The sequence below is a fragment of the Phyllobates terribilis genome, unplaced genomic scaffold (genome assembly GCF_046119375.1).
Source record: "Phyllobates terribilis strain yellow unplaced genomic scaffold, ASM4611937v1 Scaffold_2__4_contigs__length_985480577, whole genome shotgun sequence".
NCBI lineage: Eukaryota > Metazoa > Chordata > Amphibia > Anura > Dendrobatidae > Phyllobates > Phyllobates terribilis.
Window position 1 is genome coordinate 165,626,473 of NW_027362762.1, and position 18,658 is coordinate 165,645,130.

General features: G+C 45.2%; 1 protein-coding gene across 1 annotated transcript in view; it reads right to left on the reverse strand.

Annotated features, from left to right (window-relative positions):
- The window catches only part of LOC141199519 (electroneutral sodium bicarbonate exchanger 1), a 265,649-nt gene that overhangs the window by 216,572 nt on the left and 30,419 nt on the right, over positions 1-18,658 (reverse strand). The gene's annotated exons all lie outside the window — the stretch shown is intronic.

Here is an 18,658-nt window from a genome sequence, read left to right on the forward strand (position 1 = left end):
GGCCGATGTGACACTACTACTCCCAACGGCCTATGTCTGTCCCCCGTCCACTCGTGCCAGCAGGATCAGCTCGATGGGAGCAGTAGTTCCCATCAGCCTGATCCTACTATTTAAATTGCCCTACTGTGTCCCCAATAAATTTTAAATACATGTCATTGGTGGCCAGTGGTTACCTAAAATAAATTCGTTTATACATTACCTGTCCCCGCCGATCGCCACCTAAAATAAAGTAAAAAATAAAAAACTACACCTATACACCTAATTCCCCAAAGCCATCGATCTCCTGTAATAAAATATAAAATAATAAACCACAACCTTATCCTTACCCCTCCGTAGTAGTCCACGAGTGTCCCACGATGATCTCCAGTTTAGAGCAGCCACATAGAATGTGACCGCTCTGAACCGCTGCCGCCGCTAGAATGACGGGGCCGTAAAGCAGCCCCGTCATTGCATAAGCGGGTTCGCCGGAGTTCAGGCAGCGCTGCTCCGGTTAGCTCCTTTACGGCCCTGCTGTATCGTGAGAAATTCCCACGGTACAGCAGTGCCGTAAAGGAGGTCTCCGGAGCTGCGTTGCCTGAATGCACTCCGGTGACCTCAGTCAGTGGCTCCCGCTGCCGGGAGCGGACGTGTTCCCGGCAGTGTGAGCTTACAGCAGCTGTGCACAGCTGTCACCATCTCCAGATGTGACAGCTGTGCATGGGAGATCAGCGCAGGAACGTGGACAGGTAACTATTTTTTTTTTAGCAAACTAAGAATTAAATAAAATTGTGTGTTTTATTTCAAATAAATTATTTTTTTCTGGGTGTAGTGTGTTTTTTCTTTTTAACACTTTGTAGGTTAGTAATGGGGGTGTCTTATAGACGCCCATCATTACTAACCTGGGCTTCATGGCAGCTGGCGCTGACATGAACCCCACCACTATTACCCCCTGCCACCGCACCAGGGCAGTGGGAAGAGCGAGGCTAAGTGCCAGAATTGGAGCATCCTATGGATGCGCCATTTCTGGGGCGGCTGACGGCTGGTGTTTCTAGCCTGGGAGGGGGCCAATATTCATGGCACCCTTCCTGGGCTATTAATGTCAGCCCCCAGCTGTCTGCCTAGCCTTTGCTAGCTATTAAATTAGGGGGGACCCCAAGTCATTTTTTTGAGGGGGTCCCCCATTTTAATAGCTAGTAAAGGCTAGGTATTCAGCTGGGGGCTGATATTAGTAGCCTGGGAAGCTCCGTGGGTATTACCCCCTTCCCAGGCTTCAAACATCTGCCCCAGCCGTCTGCTTAACCTCTGCTAGAGACTAAAATTAAGGGTAACCCCACACCAATTTTTTTTTAAATAAATCCTTTAATTTAACACTAAATGACAAGTACAGTAAGCAACACTGTCACTGTACTTCATATATATGCGACTGACATGTTTCTATCTATCTAATCTATGTGTGAAGCTCTATTCTTTCTGTTCTTAATTGTCGGGTACCGGTGTATGCCGCTGATGAATTGCCGGCTTTTCATGTAATACATTCTACATTATTCTTAGTTGTTTTACTTCATGTAGAATTAACCTACAAGGAAAGAAAGGGTTTATTTTCATTCCGATATTTGTGTCTCATTGACTTGCATTGGTTTCCGGTATCGGAATCGGCGATATCCGATACTTTTTGGGTATCGGTCCGATCCAATCAGATACGATATTTCCTGATATCGGAAGGTATCGCTCAACACTACTTACTACACAAACTAACTTATTTTCTTTTTAGGTGGCTTCATTTGAGAATACGAGTGCATGCTGGGATGCTCAAACAAATAGTCATCAGGGGGCAGAGGCTGCGGTCACTGCCACAGCCCCTGGTCCCTCTCTGAAAAAAAAGGGTCATCAGTGACCTTCATCTCAGTGGCTGGGCTAGTCCCTGTGCGATGTGCGCAATGACAGTGCACTCTCTGTTGTAGGCTCAGAACAGTGCATTATCAGAAACCCCAGCGTGCAGAAACCAGCACCGCCCCTACAACTGATGTCACTGGTCTCTGCACCGCTGGATATTCTGAGAACGCACTCTCCTGCCAGCTCGTCACTGATCTGAGATGGCAACACAGCACGCGCTGTCATTGTGCACATTGCACAGTGGCAGAAAAATTACTAACCCAGCCCCTGAAATAAAAAGCATTGATGACTCTTCATTTCAGGTAGGGGCCAGAGGCTGCAACAGTGACCGCAGCCTCTGCCCTCTGATGACGCTTTGTTTGAGCATTCCAGCATGCACTGGGATTCTCAAATGAAGCGTCATCAAGAGAAAAAAAAGAAAGAAAAGCAGTTAGTGTAGTTAGGGAAAGCTAGGGAATTTTTGATACACAAGTATATTAGAAAATAGTTTTAATCATGGCACTAAATAGATAAGGAGTTAGAAGGAAAATTAATTTGGACCTCAGACCACCCCTTTAAAGAGATTGCAATTTTGCCCAAATATGAACTTGAGTCAAAGTGCTTGTAAAAATAAGCAACTTAGCAATTAACCCCTTATTAAAAATCCTCTCTGTTCTAAAAAAACAAAGGATTTTTTTAACTTTATAGTGTACAGCTCATTGCCTAGGTTACCGGCCACCCAGCAATGCCAGCCTTCGGTTACCTAGGCAAGGAGCATGTGGCATGAGCAGGCTCTATTATTATTATTTATTTATATAGCCCCACTGGTTCCATGGTGCTGTACACGAGAAGGGGTTACATACAAAATACAGATATCACTTACAGTAACAAATAAACAATGATAGACTGGTACAGAGGGAGGGGGACCCTGCCCTTGCAGGCTTACATTTTACAGAATGGTGGGGAAGGAGATAGTAGGTGGGGGGATGCAGCAGCTCCAGTGGTGTTGAGGAGGCAGCGGGGTCATGGCAGGCTGTAAGCTTTCTTAAAGAGATGGGTTTTCATGTTCCGTGTGAAGGATCCGAGTGTGGTGGATAGTTGGACGTGTTGGGGCACAGAATTCCAGAGGAGAGGGTATATTCGGGAGAAGTTTTGGAGGCTAATGTGTGAGGAACGAATAAGTGTGGAGGAGAGAAGGAGATCTTGGGAGGACCAGAGATTACGTGAGGGAAAATCGGGAGATTAGTTCAGAGATGTACGGAGGAGAAAGGTTATGGATGGCTTTGTAGGTCATTGTTAGTAGTTTGAATTGGATACGCTGGGGAAATGGGAGCCAGTGAAGAGATTTGCAGAGGGGAGAAGCGGAGGAGTAACGAGGAGAGAGATTAATTAGTCGAGCAGCAGAGTTAAGAACGGATTGGATAGGTGCGAAAGTGTTAGCAGATAGGCCACAGAGGAAAATGTTGCAATAGTCCAGGCGGGAGATGATGAGGGCATGCACAAGCATTTTAGTAGACTGAGGGCTGAGGAAAGGACGGATTCTGGAAATATTTTTGAGCTGAAGGCGACAAGAGGTGGAAAAAGCTTGGATGTGCAGTTTGAAGGACGGGGCAGAGTCAAGGGTTACTCCGAGGCAGAAGATGTCTGGTACAGGGGAAAGCGTGATGTCGTTTACTATGATAGATAGATCAGGTAGGGAAGATATGCGAGATGGAGGAAAGATGAGTTCGGTTTTGTCCACATTGAGCTTGAGGAAGCGAGAGGAGAAGGAGGATATGGATGATAGACAGTCTGGAACTCTGGACAGCAGAGAGGTGACGTCTGGACCACAGAGGTAGATCTGATTGTCATCAGCGTATAGGTGATACTGGAAGCCATGTGAATTTATGAGTTGTCCCAGGTCAAAAGTATAGATGGAGAAGAGTAGGGGGTCCTAGGACAGAGCCTTAAGGGACTCCAACAGAGAGAGGGTGGGATGAGGAGGTAGTGTGGGAGTGGGAGACGCTAAATGTGCAGATGGAAAGGTATGAGGAGATCCAGGATAGGGCAAGGTCTTTGAGGCCAAAGGAAGAGATAATCTGTAGTAGGAGGCAATGGTCAACTGTGTCAAAGGAAGAGGACAGGTCTAGAAGGAGGAGTATAGAGAATTGTCTGTTAGCTTTGGCTGTAAGTAGGTCGTTGGTAATTTTGGTCAAGGGAGTTTCAGTGGAATGATGGGGACGTAAGCCATATTGTAGGTTGTCGAAGAGCAAGTTAGATGAGAGATTGGAAGAAAGTTTAGCGTGAACATGTTGCTCAAGGAGTTTGGAAGCAAATGGGAGCAGAGATATGGGGCAATAGCTTGACATACCGGACAGGTCAAGGGATAGCTTTTTGAGGATAGGTGTGATTGTGGCATGTTTGCAAGCAGAAGGGAGGGTACCAGAGGTTAGTGATAGGTTGAAGAGGTGGGTTAGGGCCGGGATAAGTATGGTAGTGAGGTTAGGGAGGAGGTGGGATGGGATGGGGTAGAGTGCACAAGTGGTGAGGTGTGATTTTGAGAGGAGGCGAGTAAGCTCTCCTTCAGTAATGTTGGAGAGGGAGGTTATAGGGGAAGGGTATTGGTCTGATATACAAAGAGGTTGTGGTTAGACAATAAAGACATGCGTTGCTTGGTTGATTTTATTTTTGAAGTGTGTGTCAAAGTCCTCAGCAGAGATGAGGGGGTCAGAGGGGACAGTGGAGGGCGGAGGAGGGAGTTAAAAGTGTTGAATAACTGTTTGGGATTGTAGGATGAGGAAGATACAAGGCTTGTTTAGCAGAGGTAAGGGCTGATTTGAAAGTGAGTGTTGCTTGTTTGATTTTTAAATATGATTTATAAATATGATTTATTTTTGATTTGCTCTATGATTATGATTTACAGCTTGTTCCGACGTTGACCGGATTGCTGGATCTGACCAGTCTTAGGCCCTCTGTGCTTCACCCACAAAGATGCCTAAGCTAGCAGCCTGAGAGAGAGTACCATTAAGGTCAGCAGCACCACCATGTGCTAGTCTGAACTGTCAATCTTCAGGAGTGCACTGCCCCCACGGTAAAGCAAGAAGCAGGAGGTCAGTAGAGTTTCTCATCTGAAGCTGTATCTTAGAAGACAACTCCATTAAAAGATCCTTCTATCTGGCTAAGTCTGCTCTTTACTCTACCTCCTGCAGCAGCTCCTTTTCCCCTTCTTAACTGATTTGCATGATTTATACATGCGTTTATATATCCAGTGAATGTATACAATGGTAGTCACTACCAAGCATACCTTTCACCTGCATGGTCTCATGATGGAGGCATTACATACTAGCAGTCCAGTAGTCTAAAAGAACAAAAAGGGGGAATGTGGGTGAAACAGAATTTAAAATAAGAAAAAGAAAGAGAAGCAACTATTTTTTCCTTTTTGTATACAGTTGTGCTCAAAAGTTTACATACCCTGGCAGAATTTTTCCTTTCTTGGCCTTGTTTCAGAGAATATGAATGAATGATAACAAAAAAACTTTTTTTCTCCACTCATGGTTATTGGTGAAGCCATTTATTGTCAAACTATCGTTTTCTCTTTTTAAATTTTAATGACAACAAAAACATCCAAATGACCCTGATCAAAAGTTCACATAACCCAGTTCTTAATACCGTGTATTGCCCCCTCTAACATCAATGACAGCTTGAAGTCTTTTGTGGTAGTTGTGGATGAGGTTCTTTATTTTCTCATATGGTAAAGCTGCCCATTCTTCTTGGCAAAAAGCCTCCAGTTCCTGTAAATTCCTGAGCTGTCTAGCATGAACTGTGTGCTTGATATCTGGCTCTATGATATTGAGGTCAGGAGACTGAGATGGCCACTCCAGAACCCTCACTTTGTTCTGCTGTAGCCAATGACAGGTCGACTTGGCCTTGTGTTTTGGATCGTTTTCATGTTGGAACATCCAAGTACATCCCGTGCGCAGCTTCCGGGCTGAGAAGTGCAAATTTGCCTCCGGTATTTGCTGATAACGTGCTGCATTCATCTTTCCTTCAACTTTTACCAAGTTTCCTGTGCCTTTGTAGCTCACACATCCCCAATACATCAGCGATCCACCACCGTGCTTTACTGTAGGAATGGTGTTCCTTTCATCATAGGCCTTGTTAACCTCTCTCCAAATGTAACGTTTGTGGTTGTGGCCAAAAAGTTACATTTTGGTCTCATCACTCCAAATTACCTTGTTCCAGAAGTTTTGAGGCTTGTCTCTGTACTGTTTGGCGTATTGTAGGTGAGATACTTTGTGGCATTTCCGCAGTAATGGCTTTCTTCTGGCGACTCGACCATGCAGCCCATTTTTCTTCAAGTGCCTCCTTATTGTGCATCTTGAAACAGCCACACCACTAGTTTTCAAAGAGTCCTGAATTTCAGCTGATGTTATTTGTAGGTTTTTCTTTGCATCCTGAACAATTTTCCTGACAGTTGTGGCCGAAATTTTTGTTGGTCTACCTGACTGTGGTTTGGTTTTTACAGAGCCTCTGATTTTTCATTTGTTAATCACAGTTTGAACGCTGCTGACTGGCATTATCAATTCCTTGGATATTTTTTGGTATCCCTTTCCTGTGTTATACAGTTCAACCACCTTTTCCTGTAGATCCGTTGACAATTCTTTGGCTTTCCCCATGACTCACAATCCAGAAACGTGAGTGGCTGGATGAAGGATGCAAGAGTCTGTCTGTCTGGATCCCAGAAACTTACTCAGCTTTTATGCACACACATTGATTACAAGCAAACAGGTCACAGGTGAGGATGTTACCTTTAGTAGCCATTCAAACCTATTTGTGTCAAATTCTGTGCATGTTATCAGGCCAAAATCACCAGGGTATGTGAACTTTTGATCAGGGTCATTTGAATGTTTTTGGTTGTCATTAAGATTTAAAAAGAGAAAACACAGTAGTTTGACAATAAATGGCTTCACCCAACATTGAAGGCCTATCCTAAGGATAGGTCATAAATGTGAAAGTAGTGGACAACCTCTTTAATGAATGCCATCTTATCAGAATTTCCAAAATGCTGGGAGACAGAGTAAGGGACTATTTCTGCATGTGATTTAACGCTACGGTAAGAAACAGATTAAAATGCTACAAAAAATAGCAAGCAGAGTAATCATTCTGGATAGGACTATGTGTCTGGGTCTTCTCAGAAGTGTCTATGAAGTTACGCCAAGTACGATAAGCTCTGCGTGGAGATCATTTTATCTCCACAAAAGAATCCTTGTACTTCAATGAGAAGATACAATACAACAGAGAAGCCAGGCAACAGGCAGAGGTCAGACAAGTGTCCCTGTGTTATTGGATCCCTGCTAGAAGGGTGCAGCGTTCTCTATCACAATGTAGTGGATTTGCTTCAGGCTGCAAAAGATTCAGCCGACGAACGGTACAAGGCTTATTGGAAATGAGCAGCCTTGGTGCGCGGCTATAGCGGACAGGTTTTAGGGCAGGGCAGTATACGGAACAGCCTTATGGGTGGTCTAACAGATGCCAGCATGTACATTATTGTAGGGGCAATAGCATCCATATCATAGAGGCGCATCATACAGTAGCCATGGGGCACATGGCGAGGGGGCATCCTGGGCCTTCACTATTGATTGGTGATCATCTGTGTACGACTCTCGCCTCCAGAAATGCTATATTGTTAGCGACAAGGGGAAATAAATTTGAAAAGTCGCATAATTTTGGCGCAATTATAAGACTTTTGGCGTTCTCACACCATCTTTGCCTAGCTCTGGCAAAGTGGGCGGAGTTGGGGTGGGATGGGACATGACAACCACCGCTCGTCAAAGTCATGACAAGAGGCAGCGTTCGCTACGGCACATATCTTACTCCAGCATAGACTGGAGTAATATTGATGGTGAGGCACATACAGAGGTGAACGGCACTAGACTGACTCTAGCACATCTCATCAAGACCAGCGTGATCAACGCTGGTCTTGATGTATCGGGCCCATTGTTTCTATACAGGGTGGCAAAACAAGAATCATTATGGTTGGTCTATTCTCTTAGCCCTCCTTCATTGGTCCATTTCCTGCGTATGAGGAAAACCACTGACATCTGAATGAAGTCTTATATGTATGCCACAGATTAAATCATGCAATTCAAGCAATTTTCTAATACCTGGAGGAACCTCTACGTGCCCCAAGCAGGGTACAACGCCTAAAGGGAACCTGTCATTAGCTTCAAGCTGCCCAAATCACAGGCAGCATGAATCAGAGCCTGGCTGTATGATCAGAGCTAGGTAGCCAGCCAAGGACTATGGGCAGAGATGTGACTAGTCCGGCGCGGTCCCCAGCCGGCTTCTTCATGCACAGATCCAGTTATTTTATAGTCCTCTCTCTGAGTACAGACATCTGAGAAATCTGTCAATCAACTGGAGCAGGGCAGAGAGAAGCCGGTTGGAGGCTGCACCAGACTAGTCAGGTCTCTCCCTATAGTCTCTAGCAGATTTTTCAAACTGTGTCCTCATTGAAATGCTGCAGAGTTTCAGAATAAAACATACCAGGTTCCAGGGGCATACATAGAAATCATAGGGCCCCATAGCAGAAGCTCTAATTGGGCCCCCCACCCTCAAAAAATAAATAAATATTTGTCTGTGTCACAGAAGAGCAGATCTCATAACTTTCCAGCTTTTACTTCGTAATTTTCCTCCTGCTGTCCTAGATTCCTCTTTCATTGCCCCATAAAGTATGATGCCAACAAAAGTGCCCCCCAAACACAGTATGATCCCCCCATGGTGCATTCCTCCACATAAGTCTCCACATGCACAGTATAATGACCCTATTGTACCCCACTTCAACTCCCAAGGTAAAGTATTGTGTCCCCAACACAGTATGATCCCCCAACTGTGACTCCCACACAGCCCTCCATACAGTATAATGGGCCTACATACAGTATAACAGCCTGCACTAGCCCTCCAAACAGTATAATGCCGCCACACAGCCCTCCAAACAGTATGATGGACCCCACACAAACCTTCACACCGTATAATTGCTTTCATACAGTATAATGGGTCCCACATAGCCCTAAAAATATTATAATGGCCCCACATAGCCTTCCATATAGTATAATAAGCCACCGATAATCCTCCATATAGTATAATGCACCCAGCATAATCCTCCATATAGTATAATAAACTTCCCATGGTCCTCCATAGAATATAATGCACTCCCCATAGTCCTCCATACAGTTTATTACACACCCCATAGGGTAAAATGCACCCCACAGTCCTGCTGTATTATGGGCACCACGTACTCACTGATTTAAAAATACCGGATATTTTAAATAAGCCGAACCCGGTATAAGCCGAGACCCCTAATTTTACCACAAAAAAATGGGAAAACTTATTGACTTGCTTATAAGCCTAGGGTGGAAAATGCAACAGCTACTGGTAAATTTCCCCATCCAGGTATGTATGGCACCCCTCATCCCCCAATCCTGGTACGTATGGCACCCCAGATCTCCCATAGAATCATAGAATGGTAGAGTTGGAAGGGACCTGCAGGGTCATCCTGTCCAACCCCCTGCTCAATGCAGGATTCACTAAATCATCTCAGACAGATGTCTGTCCAGCCTCTGTTTGAAGACTTCCATTGAAGGAGAACTCACCACCTCTCGTGACCGCCTGTTCCACTTATTGATCACCCTCACAGTCAAAAAGTTTTTTCTAATATCTAATCTGTGTCTCCTCCCATTCAGTTTCATCCCATTGCTTCTAGTCTTTCCTTGTGCAAATGAGAATAAAGATGATCCTTCTACAATGTGAGAGCCCTTGAGATATTTATAGACAGCCATTACGTCTCCTGTCAGGTCTTCTTTTTTGCAAGCTAAACATTCCCAAATCCTGTAACCGTTCCTCATAGGACAATGTTTGCAGACCTGTCACCATTCTGGTCGCTCTTCCCTGAACTTGCTCCAGTTTGTCGATGTCTTTTTTAAAATGTGGTGCCCAAAACTGGACACAGTATTCCTGATGAGGTCTGACCAAAGAGGAGTAAAGTCCGATAATGATTTCACGTGATCTAGACTGTATGCTTCTGTTAATACATCCCAGAATTGTATTTGCCTTTTTTGCTGCTGCATCACGCTGTTGACTCATGTTCAGTCTATGATCTATTAGTATACCCAAGTCTTTTTCACATGTACTGTTGCTTAGCTCTATTCCTCCCATTCTGTATATGTTTTTTTCATTTTTATTGCCCAGATGTAGTACTTTGGTTTTTAACAGGGAAAATGCATTCTGTTAGTTACTGCCCACTGCTCCAGTTTATTTAGGTCTTTTTGAATCCTCTCTCTCTCTTCTCTAGTGTTGGCTATCCCTCCTAGCTTTGGGTCATCACTAGTGTTGAGCCACCCCCGTAGTGTTCGGGTTCGGTTCGGTTCGTCGAACACCGGGATGTTCGAGGAACTGTTCGTCGAACTGTTCGTCGAACACCTTAGAACACCGTCGAACACCGTTAAAACCAATGGCAGGCAAACAAAAACACATAGAAACACATAGAAAACACCTGCAAAGGTGTCCAAAAGCTGACAAACTGCTCAGAAGACACTCTCTTTAAAAAAGCCGGCCGGCAAATTCAGCAGCGGCATACACCGGTACCCGACAATTTAGACAAGAAGGAATAGAGCATCACACATAGATTAGATAGATAGAAACATGTCAGTCACACATATAAGAAGCACAGTGACAGTGTTGGTTACTGCACTTGTCATTTAGTGTAAAGGATTTATTAAATAAAATATTAGTGTTTTCATGCACCGTCTCTTTAAAAAAGCCGGCCGGCAATTCAGCATCTGTACCCGACAATTTAGAACAGAAAGAATAGAGCTTCACACATAGATTAGATAGATAGAAACATGTCAGTCACATATATAATAAGTACAGTGATAGTGTTGCTTACTGTACTTGTCATTTAGTATTAAAATAAAGGATTTATTATTAAAAAAATTGGCGTGGGGTTCCCCTTAATTTTAGGCTCTAGCAGAGGTTAAGCAGACGGCTGGGGCAGATGTTTGAAGCCTGGGAAGGGGGTAATACCCACGGAGCTTCCCAGGCTACTAATATCAGCCCCCAGCTGAATACATAGCCTTTACTAGCTATTAAAATGGGGGACCCCCCAAAAAAAATGACGTGGGGTCCCCCCTAATTTAATAGCTAGCAAAGGCTAGGCAGACAGCTGGGGGCTGATATTAATAGCCCAGGAAGGGAGCCATGAATATTGGCCCCCTCCCAGGCTAGAAACACCAGCCGTCAGCCGCCCCAGAAATGGCGCATTCATAGGATGCGCCAATTCTGGCACTTAGCCTCGCTCTTCCACGCTGCCCTGGTGCGGTGGCAGGGGGTAATAGGGTTGGGGTTGATGTCAGCTTATAATGCCAGCTGACATCAAGCCCAGGTTAGTAATGGAGAGGCGTCTATAAGACACCCCCATTACTAACCCCATAGTCAAAGTTAAAAAAAACACAAACACCCAGAATAAAGTCCTTTAATTGAAATAAAGACACAATCCTTTATTGTTCTAAATTAAACCATACTTACCATCAACCATCACGCCCATTCCAGCTGAAGCCAACGATCTCCTGCAATAAAAGAAAAATAATAAAGCAACCTCATCCTTACCTTTCCATGGTTTCCACGACAGCTTCAGCTCTGCTACATCGAGATGACAGGCTGGACCGCAGCAGAACGCTGCCATCCAGCCTGTCATCCCGCAGACACTGAGAAGCGCAGGCTTGCTTGCGCTGCTCAGCGTCTCTCTGTGACGACATCCAGAGGAGCCGAGTTCATGTCCAATGAACTCGGCTCACCTCATGCACGTCACTGACAGCGTGGGAAAATTCTCACGCTGAAGCGCTGAGTGCAGGAGAATTCTCCCACGCTGTCAGTGACGTGCAGGAGGTGAGCTGAGTTCATTGGACATGAGCTCACCTCATGCACATCACTGACAGCGTGGGAGAATTCTCCTGCACTCAGCACTTCAGCGTGAGAATTTTCCCACGCTGTCAGTGACGTGCATGAGGTGAGCCGAGTTCATTGGACATGACCTCGGCTCATCTGGATGCCGTCACAGCGAGACAGTGAGGAGCGCAAGCATGCCTGCGCTTCTCAGTGTCTGCGGGATGACAGACTGGATGGCAGCGTTCTGCTGCGGTCCAGCCAGTCATCTCGATGTAGCAGAGCTGAAGCTGTCGTGGGAACCATGGAAAGGTAAGGATGAGGTTGGTTTATTATTTTTCTTTTATTGCAGGAGATCGTTGGCTTCAGCTGGAATGGGTGTGATGGTAAGTATGGTTTAATTTAGAACAATAAAGAATTGTGTCTTTATTTCAATTAAAGGACTTTATTCTGGGTGTTGTGTTTTTTTTAAATACTTTACTAGAAATTCATGGCGGTCATGTCTAATACTGGCGTGACCCCATGAATTTTGGGCTTGGGGCCAGCTGACAATACCAAGCTGGCCCTAACCCCTTTATTACCCAGTGAGCCACCGCACCAGGGCCCTGGATGAGTTGGGTACAGCGCCAGAAGATGGCGCTTCTATGAACGCGCCATTTTCCGGGGTGGCTGCGGACTGCAATTTGTAGCGGGGGGGGGGCCCAGAAAGCTTGGGCCTCCCTGCGCTGCAGATTCCAGCCCCCAGCTGCCTAGTTGTACCTGGCTGGACACAAAAATAGGGCGAAGCCCCACGTACTTTTTTTTTTAATTATTTCATGAAATTCATGAAATAATTAAGAAAAAAAGGCCTTCCCTATATTGTTGTGTCCGGCCAGGTACAAATAGGCAGCTGGTGGTTGGGGGCAGCCCGTTCCTGCCTGCTGTACCTGGCTGGACACAAATATAGTGCGAAGCCCCACTTCAATTTTTTTTAATTATTTCATGAAATTCATGAAATAATTAAGAAAAAAAGGGCTTCCCTATATTGTTGTGTCCGGCCAGGTACAAATAGGCAGCTGGTGGATGGGGGCAGCCCGTTCCTGCCTGCTGTACCTGGCTGGACACAAATATAGTGCGAAGCCCCACTTCAATTTTTTTAAATTATTTCAGGAAATTCATGAAATAATTTAAAAAAAATTGACGTGGGGCTTCGCACTATATTTGTGTCCAGCCAGGTACAGCAGGCAGGAACGGGCTGCCCCCAACCACCAGCTGCCTATTTGTACCTGGCCGGACACAACAATATAGGGAAGCCCTTTTTTTCTTAATTATTTCATGAAATAATTTAAAGAAAATTGACGTGGGGCTTCGCCCTGTTTTTGTGTCCAGCCAGGTACAACTAGGCAGCTGGGGGCTGGAATCCGCAGCGCAGGGAGGCCCAAGCTTTCTGGGCCACCCCCGCTGCAAATTGCAGTCCGCAGCCACCCCGGAAAATGGCACGTTCATAGAAGCGCCATCTTCTGGCGCTGTACCCAACTCATCCAGGGCCCTGATGCGGTGGCTCACTGGGTAATAAAGGGGTTAGGGCCAGCTTGGCATTATCAGCTGGCCCTAAGCCCGAAATTCATGGGGTCACGCCAATATTAGACATGACCACCATGAATTTCTAGTAAAGTATTTAAAAAAAACACAACACCCAGAAAAAAGTCCTTTAATTGAAATAAACACACAATTCTTTATTGTTCTAAATTAAACCATACTTACCATCACGCCCATTCCAGCTGAAGCCAACGATCTCCTGAAATAAAAGAAAAATAATAAAAGCAACATCATCCTTACCTTTCCATGGTTCCCACGACAGCTTCAGCTCTGCTACATCAAGATGACAGGCTGGACCGCAGCAGAAAGCTGCCATCCAGCCTGTCATCCCGCAGACACTGAGAAGCGCAGGCTTGCTTGCGCTCCACAGTGTCTCTCTGTGAGGGCATCCAGATGAGCCGAGTTAATGTCCAATGAACTCGGCTCACCTCATGCACGTCACTGACAGCGTGGGAAAATTCTCCTGCACTCAGCGCTTCAGCGTGGGAGAATTCTCACACTGAAGCGCTGAGTGCAGGATAATTCTCCCACGCTGTCAGTGACGTGCAGGAGGTGAGCTGAGTTCATTGGACATGAGCTCACCTTATGCACGTCACTGACAGCGTGGGAAAATTCTCCTGCACTCAGCGCTTCAGCGTGGGAGAATTCTCACGCTGAAGCGCTGAGTGCAGGAGAATTCTCCCACGCTGTCAGTGACGTGCAGGAGGTGAGCTGAGTTCATTGGACATGAGCTCACCTTATGCACGTCACTGACAGCGTGGGAGAATTCTCCTGCACTCACCGCTTCAGCGTGAGAATTTTCCCACGCTGTCAGTGACGTGCATGAGGTGAGCCGAGTTCATTGGACATTAACTCGGCTCATCTGGATGTCGTCACAGAGAGACGCTGAGCAGCGCAAGCAAGCCTGCGCTTCTCAGTGTCTGCGGGATGAGAGGCTGGATGGCAGCGTTCTGCTGCGGTCCAGCCTGTCATCTCGATGTAGCAGAGCTGAAGCTGTCGTGGGAACCATGGAAAGATAAGGATGAGGTTGCTTTATTATTTTTCTTTTATTGCAGGAGATCGTTGGCTTCAGCTGGAATGGGCGTGACGGTAAGTATGGTTTAATTTAGAACAATAAAGGATTGTGTCTTTATTTCAATTAAAGGACTTTATTCTGGGTGTTTGTGTTTTTTTTAACTTTGACTATGGGGTTAGTAATGGGGGTGTCTTATAGACGCCTCTCCATTACTAACCTGGGCTTGATGTCAGCTGGCATTATAAGCTGACATCAACCCCAACCCTATTACCCCCTGCCACCGCACCAGGGCAGCGTGGAAGAGCGAGGCTAAGTGCCAGAATTGGCGCATCCTATGAATGCGCCATTTCTGGGGCGGCTGACGGCTGGTGTTTCTTGCCTGGGAGGGGGCCAATATTCATGGCTCCCTTCCTGGGCTATTAATATCAGCCCCCAGCTGTCTGCCTAGCCTTTGCTAGCTATTAAATTAGGGGGGACCCCACGTCATTTTTTTTGGGGGGTCCCCATTTTAATAGCTAGTAAAGGCTATGTATTCAGCTGGGGGCTGATATTAGTAGCCTGGGAAGCTCCGTGGGTATTACCCCCTTCCCAGGCTTCAAACATCTGCCCCAGCCGTCTGCTTAACCTCCGCTAGAGCCTAAAATTAAGGGGAACCCCACGCCAATTTTTTTAATAATAAATCCTTTATTTTAATACTAAATGACAAGTACAGTAACCAACACTATCACTGTACTTATTATATATGTGACTGACATGTTTCTATCTATCTAATCTATGTGTGAAGCTCTATTCTGTCTGTTATAAATTGTCGGGTACCGCTGCTGAATTGCCGGCCGGCTTTTTTAAAGAGACGGTGCATGAAAACACTATTATTTTTTTTGATAAATCCTTTACGCTAAATGACAAGTACAGTAAGCAGCACTTTCACTGTACTTCGTATATATGTGGCTGACATGTTTATATCTATCTAATCTATGTGTGAAGCTCTATTCTTTCGGTTCTAAATTGTCGGGTACAGGTGTATGCCGCTGCTGAATTGCCGGCTTTTCATGTTTCACTGTTGGCACTGTTCCCATCGATTTGGGCAATCACTGTAATGCCACAACCACCATGGCTGTGGCATTACAGTGAGTGGCAGACAATCCCTGCATGATTGGTGCTCTAAATAGCGCCAGACATGCAGGACACGCTTTTGGTGCACGAACAGTTATCGAACATAACCTCGAACAGCCGAATTTTTTGCAAATCGTTCGGGTTCGTCGAACAACTCGAACACCGCCCAAAACAGCTCGAATTTGAGATTGGCGAACAGTTCTAGTCGAACACCGCTCATCTCTAGTCATCACCAAATTTTATCAGTTTACCCTCAATTCCTTCATTTAAATCATTGATAAAGATGTTGAACAATACAGGACCCAGGACAGAGCCCTGTGGTACCCCAATCCTGGTACGCGTGGCCGCCTCATCCCCCAATCACTGCACACACAAAAAAAATAAACACTTATACTCACCTTCCTTCCTCCCCTCTGTTCCAGCGTGCGCTCTGAGATGCCAAGGTGAGCTGCTGCAGCTGGCACATTCACTCCTCTCCATGCCGAGACTATGGGCGTGGAGAAGCGTGAATATGCATTGTCTTTAGTAGCGAGCACTGTCAGCAGGAGCCGCGGCTCAGCGCTCCTCCGTGCTCGCTACTAAAGAGAATGAATATTCCCTCTTCTCCACGCCCCCCCCCTCCCCGGCTCATGGGCCCCATAGCAGTGGCATGGCCTGCCGTCATTGGTGGTACGCCACGGCCTGGCTCCAATCGCTCATCCAGGCTCCGATTCCTACTGCCCACAGTTCGGGCATCATGTGCCTAATGACAGGTTCCACAGCTTGAGTTTGGCCACATGCATAAACAGTGGATTTACTGCAGACAACGCAAAAAAAATTTCTGCAAACTTGTGACAATGTGTTACATGTGGGTTTTGCTGCAAATTGTGTTGCAATAGTGCACTTGATGTAATATTTCTACAAAACAGTAAAAAATGTTACAGATTGTTCACTTTTAATATAAGGTTATGGGCACACTGGCATTATGGCTTCAATATTTCAAAAGCCACTTTTTTGCTATAATCTACTGTGTGACAAATCCTGACATCCCATTGGCTGAAAGGAATTTACAGATTTAACCTTTCTTAAATTGAAGCAGCAAGATATACTGTTGCGGAAAACATAAACTATAAATGGTCAGTGGCTCTTCATAAGGTAATCTGTCACCATGTTTTTTTCTATGAAATCTGAGAGCAGCATGATGTAGGGGCAGAGACCCTGATTCCAGCAATGTGTCACTTACTGGGTTGCTTGCTTGTCATGTTGATAAAAATCACTGTTTTCTCAGCTGCAGATCTAGCAGTTCATGAATGATGAGCTCTATATAACCCCGCCCACACCACTGATTGGCAGCCTATGTACACTGTGCATAGGCAAAAAGCTGCCAATCAGTGGTGGGGGCATGGTTACATAGAGCAGAAGGACTACTCTGCAGCAACAATTAGTCTTCTAGTGGTAATGTCCTGCTGATAAAACACTAATTTTATTGAAACAACAACAACGTATAGCCTCGTAAGTGACACATTGCTGGAATCTGGGTCTCTGCCCCTACATAATGCTGCTCTCAGATTAAATAGAAAAAGCTGCTGACAGATTCCTTTTAAGTGTTCAGGATGACCTGTCATCACTCCAAAAGGTGATTATATTTTGCTGTTATTTTATTTCCTCTCCTCCCCTGATTACTCAGTTTTTTGTTTTTTTAAAGCCATATGGTTCTAGAGATACCTCTTTTTTATTCAGTGCCCATTTTTATGGTCTTTCAAAGAGGTAATGGTCTTTCACAGGGTAATGGTTCAGAGCAGCCTAAAGACACATTCACCAGAGAATCCTGTGAGCAACAAGCCTTTGTAAAGACAATAAAAATTAGCACAAAATAAAAAGGCTCATATCCCTGAAACCGTATGTCAGATTTATTTATAAAAAAAAAAAAAAAAGGATTAGGAGCCATAGGAATAAAAGAAGTGAAAAACTATCCACTTTTTCACAGGTTTTCTGTAAGAGCGAATTTTTGACTTTTTGTGAAGTGATATCTTCCTTGTGTTGTTATATCTATATGCATCAGGGATGGACACATCATTGGGGAACCAGGGGCCCAAGCGGTAAGGGGGCCCATTTCCATCTCCAAAGCAGGTGGAATTGTGCATTATGATGAGCTATTGGACGGCTAAGGGCCCATATATTGTTCTTGCACAGGGGACCCTTCTGTCTGTGTCCATCCGCGGTATGCATGTCTGATCATCATGTCACTTTAGGAAATTCACAGCAAGCATACACATGAGGTTTCTTTAAATTGCATCCACAATGCTACTTCTGTAATTGGCATCGCATTATCATTTGGAAAATAAGCTGCGCATGCCCTCTGGGGGCACGGACCCTAAAGGATAGAATAGAACTAGTAGTAACTATTAGTCAAATCCATAATCTACGTGATATGCAAAGATATGCTTCAAAATACCCATAACACCAGAAAATGCTTTATTCCACAATGCACATGAGCCAGGCAGCTTTGATACGACTTTGGCTTTATCCACTGCTGTTAATGGGTTAACAACAACTTACAATAAAAGGGAAACTGATAATATATCCGTATGTGACACGTTTAAACGAGGTCATGGGAATGTATTAGAATATATTATTCATACTTATTATTCTAAGCAAGTGAGCCGTCATCCCCGGGGTAAAGAAGGTCACATTCCTGATGCAGATCCCGGTGTGTCCCTCCGTCACGTTCCCATCTCTCCACACAATCATGGCAACACAAGGAGATGGCAGGTGCATGTCATACCAGATATACGCTATTACAGCTGCAAAACACTCAGTGCAGATCATAAAATTAGAATGAAATGTTGCAATATACAGTACTGTGCAAAAGTTAGGCTGTGTGCCCACTATGCGCTTAAGAGTTTCCGCAGAGGCAATTCCACTGCAGAAACGCTTAAAAAACGCTTGGTAGAAGGCCTGCCATGTTCCCCAATGATAATCCGCATGTGCTGTGCACATGCTAAGGAAATTTCCGCTGTGGATTATCATTGCGGAAAAATCAGCAGCACTACCAATTATTTTGCGGAATTGCAGCGTTTTCGCTGCCATTGACTTGCATTGGAACGCATGGAATCCGCATCACTGCATCTGTACATGCGGAATCCATGCGTTTCAATGTGCGGATAGTACCCGGGTTTGGAGAAGAGGAGACTCTCCTCCGGA